Here is a 13,415-nt window from a genome sequence, read left to right as displayed (position 1 = left end):
AATAATCATAGAATTTTAAAGTCTGCTAGACAAAAGTATCAGATTACATATAGGGGGAAACCAATAGGGATATCAGCAGATTTCTCAGTCCAAACCCTAAGTTAGAAGGGCCTGAAACAATATATTTCAAGTTTAAAAGAAAATGGATGCCAACCAAGAATCTTATACCCAGCAAAACTTACCTTCAGATTTGGCAATAAAATAAAATCCTTCCATGACAAACAAAAGCTTAAAGATTTTACAAATAGAAAGCCTACACTACAGAACATTCTCAGCAAAATATTCCATGAGGAAGAAATGAAAAACAATAATGTATGTCAGCAAAAGCAGGCACTACCCTAAAAGAATAGTCAATTAAAGGAGAAACCAAGTCAAGTTAAAAACCAAAAAATAAGCCAAAATAACTAGAAATACAAGTCATATCTCAATAACCCTGAATGTTAATGGTCTAAACTCATCAATCAAAAGCCATAGACCGGGAGATTGGATTAAAAAGAAAGACCCAACAACATGCTGTCTTCAAGAGATTCATCTCATAGAAAAAGATACCCACAGACTAAAGATGAAAGGATGAGAAAAAACATACCATGCATATGGACTCAGTAAAAAAGTGTGGGTTTCCATCCTCATATCAGATAAAGTGGACTTCTAACCAAAGTTATTCAGAAGTGATAAAGGACATTTCATACTGCTTAAGGGAAGCATAAATCAGCAAAACATAGCAATCATAACTATTTATGCCCCAAACATAGCACATCCATGTATGTCAGACAAATCCTTCTCAATTCCAGGAACCAAATAGACCAGAACACAGTAACACTAGGTGACTTTAACACACATTTTTCACATTGGAAAGATCTTCCAAACAAAAATTGAAGAAAGAAAACATAGAACTCAATAACACAATCAATAATTTAGACTCAGCAGACATATATAGAATATTCCATCCATCAACAAGTGAATACACTTTCTTCTCAGCAGCACATGGATCCTTCTCTAAAATAGACCATATGTTATGCCACAAAGATACTCTTAGAAAATACAAAATAGAGATACTATCTTGTATTCTATCAGATCATAACAGAATGAAATTAGAAATAAATGATAAAATCTTTAAAAAGTACTCCTGGAGACTAAATAATATGGTATTGAATGATGCATGGATAACAGAAGACATCCAGGGGAGATAAGAAAAAAATTCTTATAGGTAAACAAGAACAATGATACAATATATCAAAATCTCTGGGATGCTATGAAAGCAGTACTAAGAGGAAAATTCATTGCATGAAGTGCATTCAATAAAAGAAGAAAAAGTCAACAAATAAGCAACCTAATATTACAACTGAAAGCTGTAGAAAAAGAAGAAGAGACCAACACCAAAAGTAGTAGAAGACATGAAATAACTAAAATCAGAGCTGAAATTGATATAAAAGAAAAATCGACAACAAAAAATTGGCTCATAGAAAAAATAAACAAAATTGATAAACCCTTAGCCATACTAATGATGAGAAAGAGAAAGAAAACTCAATTACTAAAATTGGGATAAAAAAGGAAATATCACAACAGACACTACTGAAATACAAAACATAATTAGAAACTATTTTAAAAATCTATACTCCAACAAAATATAAAACCTTGAAGACATTGACCTGTTTGTAAAGACAAATGTTTCACCCAAACTGAATCTGGAGGACATATACAATGTAACTGATTAATGAAATAGAAGAAGAAATCAAAAACCTACTGACCTAGAAAAGTCCTAGACTAGATGAATTCTCAGTCAAGTTCTACAAGACCTTTAAAGAAGAACTCATTACAATACTCCTCAAAATATTCCATGAAATAGAAAAGGAAGGAACCCTTCCAAACTCATTCTATGAAGCTCATATCACCCTGATACTAAAAGCAGACAATTACAGATCAAGGAAAGAAAACTTCAGACCAATATCCCTAATGAACATTTTTATTCATAAGTGATGAATCTTCTGAAAGAGAAATTAGGAAAACTACCCCATTCACAATAGCCTCAAAAAAATAAACAAATAAAATACTAGGAAATCAATCTAACAAAAGTGGCCTCTTTTGCTAATGCACAGGATACTGCTAGAAATCAGGACCATTTTAAATGACAATCTCTGAATCTCTGTCATTCTTAAGGAACTTTGAATAGAAATGTTCTCTATTGTGTGTATATTTATGTGTTCAGTATTTCATGAAATGCTTAAACTGATACCATATATTAAAATGGGCTTAGATTTCATGTTTTGAAACATTAAAAATACTTTTTCATTAATTTGGCAAATGAACATTGATTAGTTAGAAGATCAGAATATAGTGTGGGCTATAAAGAATGAAAGGGAATTAATATTTTAAAGCAAGATGTTGATAAAGCTATGTAACTGATTAATTTTTAAATTTTACTTTATTATCTAATTGACCAAATGTTTTTCAATTTCCAATAATTATTTATTTAAAATTTTACTATGGGAGAACCAGATAAATATCATACTACATGAAAATTTTAGTGAAAAGTGCAATGATTTAAGGTTTTTTTTCACTTAGCACAATATTTGCCCCCAAATGATAATGGTTAATTAATTGATTAGAGCTTATGCAAACTGACAGGCTAGTTTGGGGGGGGGGGTTTGTTTGCTCGTTGTTTGTTTAATTGATAGACAAGAATATGAAGTTCAGAAAGTTTGTGCAATTTGTCTAAAATTGTTTTAAATCAAGATTTTTACATATCTGAAAGCATCTGATTTTGAAGTGTGGATTTCTGTGTAATAGAGAATTGGTTCACTCCATGCTAACACACATTTTTTTTACTAACCTTATATAATATATAGATGTGAAGGGATGTAGAAGAAAAACTGGGTGGTAACAGAATACATTTTACTATTTTTACTTCAGAGCCTGATATTATTACTGCAAAATGAGCCATAAACTGAACTGGGTCCATAACATAATCATTACTGTCAATCACAGAAAATACTAGATATATGTTGGATATATATTATGTGTATGTATGTGTACATATATGTTTTATATATGTTTATATATATACATGTTCTGTTTAGTGTGTTTGTGTATATACTGTGTAGTGTGTATGTGTGTGTGGTGAAGGTTCTAAGGCTTTGACTCCTTGTTTCCATCCACTCATTCATTAGAGTTACTGTGATTAGAATATGATCTCATTTAGAGTTGTCCAGAAGACATGTGATGTGGCAGGTGCTTTGTGATTGTGAGGAATTTAACTTTTTATTTCAAAAGATCCACTTTTGGTAGTCAAGTTGTGTGATATTGGACATACTCCATATAACATTCTAAGTATGTGTGTGTGTATAAATAATATATATTATATATTATACAACATAAATGTAGCAGTTGATTTCATCTTAGGATTTCAGAGAACCTATTCAGGTTGATCAATAAGAAATTGATTCTAAGCTTCTGACTTCTACATTCAAATCTTCAAAAACTTTGCCACATTACCTGCCCACTAGTAAGAGTAAGAGGAGTTGTGTTAATAGCAACCTAGTGAAAGGAGCACAGGTGTTCAGTTCCCTGCATACCTGGGGCTACCTATTGAAAGAAGAGAGATGTTCAAATGGTGGTGGTTTCCTCTGAAGTTAACTATGAACTGAGGTAGAAATCCCTTTTCTGAGAGCAAGGTTGTCTCTTCTCTTCCATTTTCCTATGGAAGGAAAGAGGACACTTGACAAACTTTAGTTTTCTCTGCCCATTTTCCTGACTGCATTCTATAAATATGAAAATCTCAGTGGAATAACGACTTGGATTTCCAAGTACTATTAACAATGTGTACGCCCAAATGTATTGTTTTCACAAGAAGTAATTTTTTTCTTCCTTCAACAATTGTGAAATCTATAGTAAATGTGTGAAATATAGGCGTAATCATTTCAGGGCATCATAATTGCATACAACACATAAGCTGGGTGGAGAAAAATATCTTTAATTTAAACATTTTCTTTATTTCCCACTACAAAAGATTTGTTGCTGTATTAGTAAAACTGTGTCTCTCACAGCTAGTTTTCACCTCCATGTTTCCTCTGGACCTATTCAATTTTTCTCTCTTCTTCCAGTCCAATGACCTCATCAACTCTGAAGTTTATATAATTTGCCCATACTATGCAAGTGTTCATTAGCTGTAGAAATTATTCTTTTAAAGTAAGTTACTGATGGTAGATACTTAAGCTTATGATAATGGATATGATTTCTAAAAATACACATTTACAACCATAATTATTTCTTCAATGCTTTTTGTCTTTAGTTATGTACTGATCAAAACATGGATCAAATTTATTTTAAATTTATTTGACAGATATATTACAGATGTCAGGCACTGTGTTAAAGAATGAAAAATAAATAAATACATAAGATACACAAAATTTTAAAACAACTAGCAATTAGATAATTTTAATTCAATAACTTTGAGTGTGCACTTAACATATAGTTTAGTCATAGGCTGAAAATAAGATTGCATGGCTCCATATATTCAAAAGTAATTATAAATTATGTAAATGTTTACCTGTTGTTTTCCTTGATGCAAAAGTTCTTTCCTTACATCAAATCAATATCTCAAATCCCCACAGCATTCATATACTGATATCCACACCCACACACACACCACACGTACACACACATTTACATTCACTACACTTTCACACACACACAAACAAAAACAAACAAACAAAAAAACCACAGTCAGTCATACACATAAACATTTCTCTTTACTCCTTGGAAAAACACTGTGCTGAGTCAAATCAAAGAGAAGAACCAATAGCTATGTTGCTAGAGCTAATTTGGTCTGGAATGAACAGAATATTCTTCCTAATATTCCAGAGGATTTTTAACGTTGGAGGGGTAATAAACATCAATGTATGTAAAAGATTCTGATAGGTGAAACCTTAGCTCGACAGTGCCTGGCACTAAGGTAAAATATTACTGCCTCTGCATCATCCCTGGATTTTCACCCTAGCTCTGGGGCAGGAGTGACTCAACCAGGAGACCTGTGTGGATGCAAAGGCAACCATTCTGCTGCAATAACACACAAGTGTCTGGACCAGGGAAGACGACTGGGAGTTGGGAACCAAGATACGGAGCTAAGACAGTTTATGAGATTTACAAGACCTAGAAGAAGAAGAAGAAGAAGAAGAAGAAGAAGAAGAAGAAGAAGAAGAAGAAGAAGAAGAAGAAGAAGAAAAAAAATATATATATATACAAATAATATTAGTAACTCATTAATGCAGAAAATTAATAAATAGAAAGTCATTAGTGGAAACTGAAGGGTAAATGGATTTCCTTCTCTGAAAGGCACATGCAGCTCAAACTTAAGTTTTTGAACATTCGGACATCACTTTTTAACTACTAATGCATAATTTCTCATGACATAAGTGAATGTCCTAAATTTGTGAGAACAGCATTAACAAACAAAGAAAGCACTATGACTTTTCCATACAAATATTTTAATGTTTTGCAAGAAAAAAGCATTTGTGGTTTTTGTGACTGTCTTAAATCTGAAGGAGCAATTTTCTCTTTCACAAATTAAGAAGAGCAAATAGTTAATAATGGAATTCATTTTAATATAGTATTTTCCAAACTTTGGATTAAAAATGTGTTTTTTTTATGGTAAACAAATGGGATACATGTTGTTTCTCTGTTTCTACATGGCGTAAAGGCATACCATTTGTGTAATCATAAATTTACATAGGGTAATGTTGTTTGATTCATTCTGTTATTTTTTCCCTTCCCTCCTACCCCTCCCACTCCTCTTTTCACTCTATACAGACTTTCCTTCCTCCATTCTTGCCCCCCTCCCTAACCCTAACTCTAACCCTAATACTAACCCCTCCCACCCCCCATTATGTGCATCATCCACTTATTAGCGATATCATTCGTCCTTTGGTTTTTTGAGATTGACTTATCTCACTTAGCATGATATTCTCCAATTTCATCCATTTGCCTGCAAATGCCATAATTTTATTCTTTATGACTGAGTAATATTCCATTGTATATATATATACCAAAGTTTCTTTATCCATTCATCAATTGAAGAACATCTAAGTTGGTTCCACAATCTGGCTATTGTGAACTGAGCAGCTATGAACATTGATGTGGCTGTATCTCTGTAATATGCTGATTTTAAGTCCTTTGGGTATAGGCCAAGGAGTGGGATAGCTGGGTCAAATGGTGGTTCCATTCCGAGTTTTCAAAGGAGTCTCCACACTGCTTTCCAGAGTGGCTGCACTAATTTGCAGCCCCACCAGCAATGTATGAGTGTACCTTTCTCCTCACATCCTCGCCAACACCTGTTGTTGCTTGTATTCTTGATAATCACCATTTTAATTGGGGTGAGATGGAATCTTAGGGTGGTTTTGATTTGCATTTCTCAAATTACTAGAGATATTGAACATTTTTCCATATGTTTGTTGAATGCTTGTAGATCTTCTTCTGTGAAGTGTCTATTCATTTCCTTAGCCCATTCGTCGATTGGATTATTTGCATTTTGGTGTAGAGTTTTTTGAGTTCTTTATAGATTCTGGAGATTAGTGCTCTATCTGAAGTATGATTGGCAAAGATTTTCTCCCACTCTGTAGGTTCTTTCTTCGCATTGCTGATAGTTTCTGTTGCTGAGAGAAAGCTTTTTAGTTTGAATCTATCCCAGTTATTGATTCTTGCTTTTATTTCTTGTGCTATGGGAGTCCTGTTGAGGAACTCTGGTCCTAAGCTGACATGTTGAAGCTCTGGACCTACTTTTTCTTCGATAAGATGCAAGATCTCTGGTCTGATCCAAAGGTCCTTAATCCATTTTGAGTTTAGTTTCGTGCATGGTGAGAGATATGGGTTTAGTTTCATTCTGTTGCATATGGATTTCCAATTCTCCCAGCACCATTTGTTGAAGAGGGTATCTTTCTCCATTACATATTTTTGGCCCCTTTGTCTAGTATGAGAAAATTGTATTTATTTGGGTTTGTGTCCGTCTCCTCTATTCTGTACCATTGATCCACCTTTCTATTTTGATACCAATACCATGCCGTTTTTGTTACTATTGCTTTGTAGTAGAGTTGAAGATCTTGCATTGCGATACCCACTGCTTCGCTCTTTCTGCCAAGGATTGCTTTAGCTATTCTGGGTTTTTTATTCTTCCAGATGAATTTCATAATTGCTTGCTCTATTTCTGTAAGGTACATCATTGGGATTTTAATTGGAATTGCATTGAATCTGTATAGCACTTTTGGTAGTATAGCCATTTTGACAATATTGATTCTTCCTATCCAAGAACATGGGAGATCTTTCAATCTTCTGAGGTTTTCTTTAACTTTTTTCTTTAGTGTTCTGTAGTTCTCATTGTAGAGGTCTTTCACCTCTTTTGTGAGATTGATTCCCAAGTATTTTATTTTTCTCAATGCTATTGTGAATGGGGTAGTTTTCCTAAATTCTCTTTGTGAAGATTCATCACTTATATATAAAAATGCCTTAGATTTATGTGCATTGATCTTATATCCCGCTACTTTACTGAATTCACTTATGAGATCTAAAAGTTTTCTGGTGGAATTTCCTGGTTCCTCTAAGTATATAATCATATCGTCAGCACATAGGGATAGTTTGAGTTCTTCTTTTCCTATTCGTATCCCTTTAATTTCTTTGGTCTCTCTGATTGCTCTGGCTAGAGTTTCAAGGACGATATTGAAAAGAAGTGGTGAAAGAGGGCATCCCTGCCTTGTTCCAGTTTTTAGGGGGCATGCTTTCAGTTTTTCGCCATTTAGAATGATATTAGCCATGGGCTTAGCATAGATGGCCTTTACAATGTTAAGGAATGTTCCCACTATCCCTATTTTTTCTAGTGTTTTGAGCATGAAGGGGTGCTGAATTTTATCAAATGCTTTTTCTGCATATGATATGTGAAATAATCATGTGATTCTTGACTTTAAGTCTATTGATATGGTGAATTACATTTATTGATTTCCTGATGTTGAATCAACCTTGCATCCCTGGGATGAAACCCACATGATCACGGTGCACTATCTTTTTAATATGTTTTTGTATGTGATTTGCTAAAATTTTGTTGAGAATTTTTGCATCGATGTTCATTAAGGATATTGGTCTGAAATTTTCTTTCCTCGATGTGTCTCTGTCTGGTTTAGGTATCAGGGTGATATTGGCTTCATAGAATGAGTTTGGGAGAGTTCCCTCCTCTTCTATTTTATGGAATGCTTTGAGAAGTATTGTAATGAGCTCTTCTTTAAAGTTTTGTAAACTCGGCTGAAAACCCATCTGGTCCTGGACTTTTCTTTGTTGGTAGGATTTTGATGACTTCATCTATTTCGTTACTTGAAATTGGTCTGTTTAAATTGTATATGTCCTCCTCGTTCAGTTTAGGCAATTCATATGTCTCTAGAAACCTGTTGATGTCTTCGAAATTTTCTATTTTGTTGGAGTACAGATTTTCAAAATAGCTTCGAATTATGTTTTGTATTTCAGTCGTGTCTGTTGGGATATTTCCTTGTTCATTTCGAATTTTAGTGATTTGGGTTTTCTCTCATCTTCTCTTTGTTAGTGTGGCTAAAGGTTTATCAATTTTGTTTATTTTTTCAAAGAACCAACTATTTATTTTGTCAATTTTTTGTAATGTTTCTTTTGTTTCAATTTCATTGATTTCAGCTCTGAGTTTAACTATTTCCTTTCTTCTACTACTTTTGGTTTTGGTCTGTTCTTCTCTTTCTAGGGCTTTGAGCTGTAGTGTTAGGTCATTTATTTGTTGAGTTTCACTTCTTTTATTAAATGTGCTCCATGAAATAAATTTTCCTCTAAGTACTGCTTTCATAGTGTCCCAGAGATTTTGATAGGATGTTTCTTTGATCTCATTTACCTCTAAGAATTTTTTAATTTCCTTCCTAATATCTTCTGTTATCCACTCATCATATAATAGCATATTGTTTAATCTCCAGGTGTTGGAGTGTTTCTGTTTTTTACTCTTTCATTTATTTCTAACTTCAATCCATTATGATCTGATAGAATACAAGGTAGTGTCTCTATCTTCTTCTACTTGCTAACATTAGCTTTGTGGCATAATATATGGTCTATTTTAGAGAAGGATCCATGTGCTGCTGAGAAGAAAGTGTATTCGCTCTTGGTTGGATGGTATATTCTATAAATGTCTGTTAAGTCTAAATTATTGATTGTGTTATTGAGATCTATAGTTTCTTTGTTCAATTTTTATTTGGAAGATCTGTCCAGTGGTGAGAGAGGTGTGTTAAAATCACCTAGTATTATTGTGTTTCCGTCTATTTGGTTTCTAAAATTGAGAAGGATTTGTTTGACATACACGGATGAGCCACTGTTTGGGGCATAGATGTTTATGATTGTTATATCTTGCTGATTTATGTTTCCCTTAAGTAGTATGAAATGTCCTTCTTTATCCCTTCTGACTAACTTTGGCTTGAAGTCCATATTATCTGAAATGTGGATGGATACTCCAGCTTTTTTGCTGAGTCCATGTGCATGGTATGTTTTTCCCTATCCTTTCACTTTTAGTCTATGGGTATCTGTTTCTATGAGGTGAGTCTCTTGCAGGCAACATATTGTTGGATCTTTCTTTTTAATCCAATCTTCCAGTCTATGTCTTTTGATTGATGAATTCAGGATATTAACATTCAGGGTTATTATTGAGATATGATTTGTATTCTCGTTCATTTGGTTCATTTTTAAAATTTTATTTATTTATTTATTTTTTTGACACAACTTTGTTCCTCCTTTATTTGACAGTTCCTTTAGGATAATTCCTCCCTTTGCTGATTTGCTTCTTTGTTTTTTATCTCTTCCTCATGGAATATTTTGCTGAGAATGTCTGTAATGCTGGCTTTCTTTTTGTAAATTCTTTTAGCTTTTGTTTATCATGGAATGATTTTATTTCATCGTCAAATTTGAAGGTAAGTTTTTCTGGGTATAAGGTTCTTTGTTGGCATCCATTTTCTTTCAGAGCTTGAAAAATGTTGTTCCAGGCCCTTCTAGCTTTTAGGGTCTGGATTGAAAAATCTGCTGATATCTGTATTGGTTTCCCCCTGAATGTAATTTGGTTCTTTTCTCTCATAGTCTTTAAAATTCTGTCTTTATTTTCTATGTTAGATATTTTCATTATAATGTGCTTTGGTGTGGGTCTGTTGTAATTTTGTGTATTTGGAGTCCTATAAGCCTCTTGAACTTGATTTTCCATTTCATTCTTCAGATTTGGCAAATTTTCTGATATTATTTCATTGAATAGATTGTTCATTCCTTTGGTTTGTTTCTCTAAGCCTTCCTCAATACCAATAATTCTCAAATTTGGCCTTTTCATGATATCCCAATGTTCTTGGAGATTCTGTTCATGATTTCTTACCATCTTCTCTGTTTGTTCCACTTTGTTTTCAAGGTTAAATATTTTGTCTTCAATATCTGAGGTTCTGTCTTCTAGGTGATCTATCCTATTGGTTATGCTTTCTATGGAGTTCTTAATTTGGTTTATTGTTTCCTTCATTTCAAGGATTTCTGTTTCGTTTTTTTTTCAATATCTCTAACTCTTTATTGAAATGATCTTTTGCTTCCTGTATTTGCTCTTTTAACTGTCAATTGGTGCTATCATTCAATGCCTGCATTTGCTCTTTCATCTCATCATTCAATGCCTGCATTTGCTCTTTCATCTCATCGTTTGCTTCTCTGATCATTTTAATTATGTACATTCTGAACTCCCTCTGTCATTTCTTTTGCCATGCTGTCATTGGATTTTATTGATGTAACATCTAGATTTGTTTGGGGCATTTTCTTCCCTTGTTTTCTCATATTGTTCAGGAATCAGTGGGTCATTAAGATATTGCAGATTTCCTCTATTGACTTATAATGTCCCTGAAGATTGCTAGTATATCCCCTCTTATCCTTCAGTAGCCTGCAGTCTTGAAGGAAGTTGATAATGTGGTGCTCCACAAGGAAGCTGCCTCTCTAGGGTTGGTGACCCTCAGGTGGGGTATATTCCTTGATAGTGGGCAGAGGTGCCTCCACTTGTTGACCAATGGTCATCCAAAGGGGATCTAGGCTGCGGGCTTAGGCAAGGCCTGTTTGTGCCTGTGTCTCTGGTTTTACCAACCTTATGCGAAAACCTCATCCAGCGGGGAAGACTCATCCGGTGGGGAGGTCTCGCTGGTCAGTTCCCCTCCTAGATGTTCCCCTCAATCTACAACTACCGCCTGGGCTGGGCTGCCTTCCTCTGCAACATTCCCAGGGGCCCGGACCTATCTCCTGGGCCAGGGAGCCTCACCCTTTGCAGATGAGTCTCCTTAGGCTGCCTCTCCTCATACAATCTGCCTGCAGTCCTGGAAACTTCGCTCTGCCCCTAGACGTGTCTCTGTGCGACTCTTCCAGTAAGAAGCCGCCTAGGTCCTGGGACCCTGCTCTGCACCTAATTGCCTGGCTATGTGGCCCCTCCTCTGAGCGGCCACTGGAGCCCCGTACAATAGCTCTGAGACCCAGAGACCCGCCACACACCTCTTCCTCCGGACAGCCACCTGGTGTTCCGACGCAGTCACTAGGAGTCCAAGCAACTCACTTCGCATCTCCTCCTCCCGCCAACCGCCCGTAGCCCTAGGCAGTCACTCCGAGTCCAAGTGACCCACCCTCTTCCTCCTCCTCCTCGGGGTAGCCCCCTGGGTGTTCAGGAGTGGTCGCTCGGAGACCAAGGGACCCAACGCGCTCCTCCTTCAGGCAGGTCACCGGTGTTCAGGAGCGGTCGCTTTGAGTCCAAACAACTCACCACTCGCCTCCTCCTCTGGCAACCACCTGTGGCTCTGATGCAGTCACTCCTAGACCCAGCGACCCGCCACGTTCCTCCTCTTCCTCCGGGCAACCCCCCGGTGTTCAGAAGAGGTCGTTCCTAGTCCAAACAGCTAGCCACGCAGCTCCTCCTCTGGCAACTGCCTGTAGCTCTGATGCAGTCACTCCTAGACCACGTGACCCGCCGCGCTTCTCCTCTTCCTCTGGGCAGTCCCGCGGTGTTCAGAAGTGGTCGCTCTGAGTCCAAACAGCTCGCCACGCAGCTCCTCCTCAGGCAGCTGCCTGGAGTCACAGTGGTTGCTCTGAGTCCAAGCACTTTGCTGTGCCGCCTCCTCTACGATGATCCCAGTTGTCTGTGTTTACCATTCCAGCGGGCGGAGGGGTGTCTCGCCGGGAACTCTACTTCACAAAGTTCCCTGCATTCTGGGGCTACCACTCCATCTGGGACGCCTCCCCAATGGGAGAGACTCACCCAGCGGCTTTGAGTTTGTCCCAAGTCTTTCGCTATCTCCTCTTTTGAATCCTGTGTCCTGGAGCAACATGAAATGCAGCCACCCTCTAGTCCGCCATCTTGAAAACTCCAAAAATGTGTTTTTATGACATTTCAGAAGAGAAAACTTAATCATAATTTAGTAGCTAATGTGGTAGTAATTTGTAAAATTTCTTTATAAGTTCTCCACATCATTTCATTGCCTTTTTTTCTTTTTCTCTATTCTTTGTCCTTATGTTACCAAGCCTCCAGGATGGTTTTAAATTCTGCAATATTTCCATATTCTGAAAAGTACTCAGAATCTTAATTATCTTCTTTGTTTCATATAATCCTATAATAAGGTCCTTCTCCATAATAATATCTGTTCATTTTCCTATGAAAAGCATTTAAAAAATACTATTTGGGATGTGGAAACACCGTTGATGTAATTTTCTTCTGGTTTCTCTAGAAAAATCTCTCAAGTTTCTTTCATATTTATAGGATAATTTTGATTAATTATATTGTGGCATAACTTTTTTAACATGAATTTATTTTTAGAGCCTAATTCATTAGAAGTTATAGAGATTTCCTATATATACTTTACCCTACACATGCACAGCCCTTCAAAATTGATTTAATTGACAAACAATATGCATGTAAGTTTCCTCCATGTCTTTTATACCATGATGACCATTGTATATTAGCATTGAAAAATAATCAATTCATTTTTGTTTTGGTTTTGGTTTTTACGATTGTTTGTTCACAAAATCAATGAAAGGCAAATTTTATTCTTCCAATTTGGGGCAAGTATAAAGAAGGATGCTATAAATATAATTATTCAATCATAAGTTAATTTGTTCATATTCTAAAATTAATTTGTTTCTAAAGAATGTCTTGTCTTTTTTGTTTTTCTTTCACAGAATCATTAAAGGTCTTTGAATCAGACTCAATAGTCTGATTTGTTCATCTGATTTAACTATGAATGAATAGGAAAACACATTTTATAAAATGTTCCTTAGGTTTTATGGAAAAACTATTACATTTGGGATAATAGGTACAATGCCACTAAGAGTATTTTCTGCCTTAACAATTGTTGCCTTCTTCCTTTCACTAGTTATTTGTATTCTTT

This window comes from Sciurus carolinensis, unplaced genomic scaffold (genome assembly GCF_902686445.1).
Source record: "Sciurus carolinensis unplaced genomic scaffold, mSciCar1.2, whole genome shotgun sequence".
In the NCBI taxonomy this organism is placed as follows: domain Eukaryota; kingdom Metazoa; phylum Chordata; class Mammalia; order Rodentia; family Sciuridae; genus Sciurus; species Sciurus carolinensis.
Note: the sequence above shows the minus strand (reverse complement) of the source record.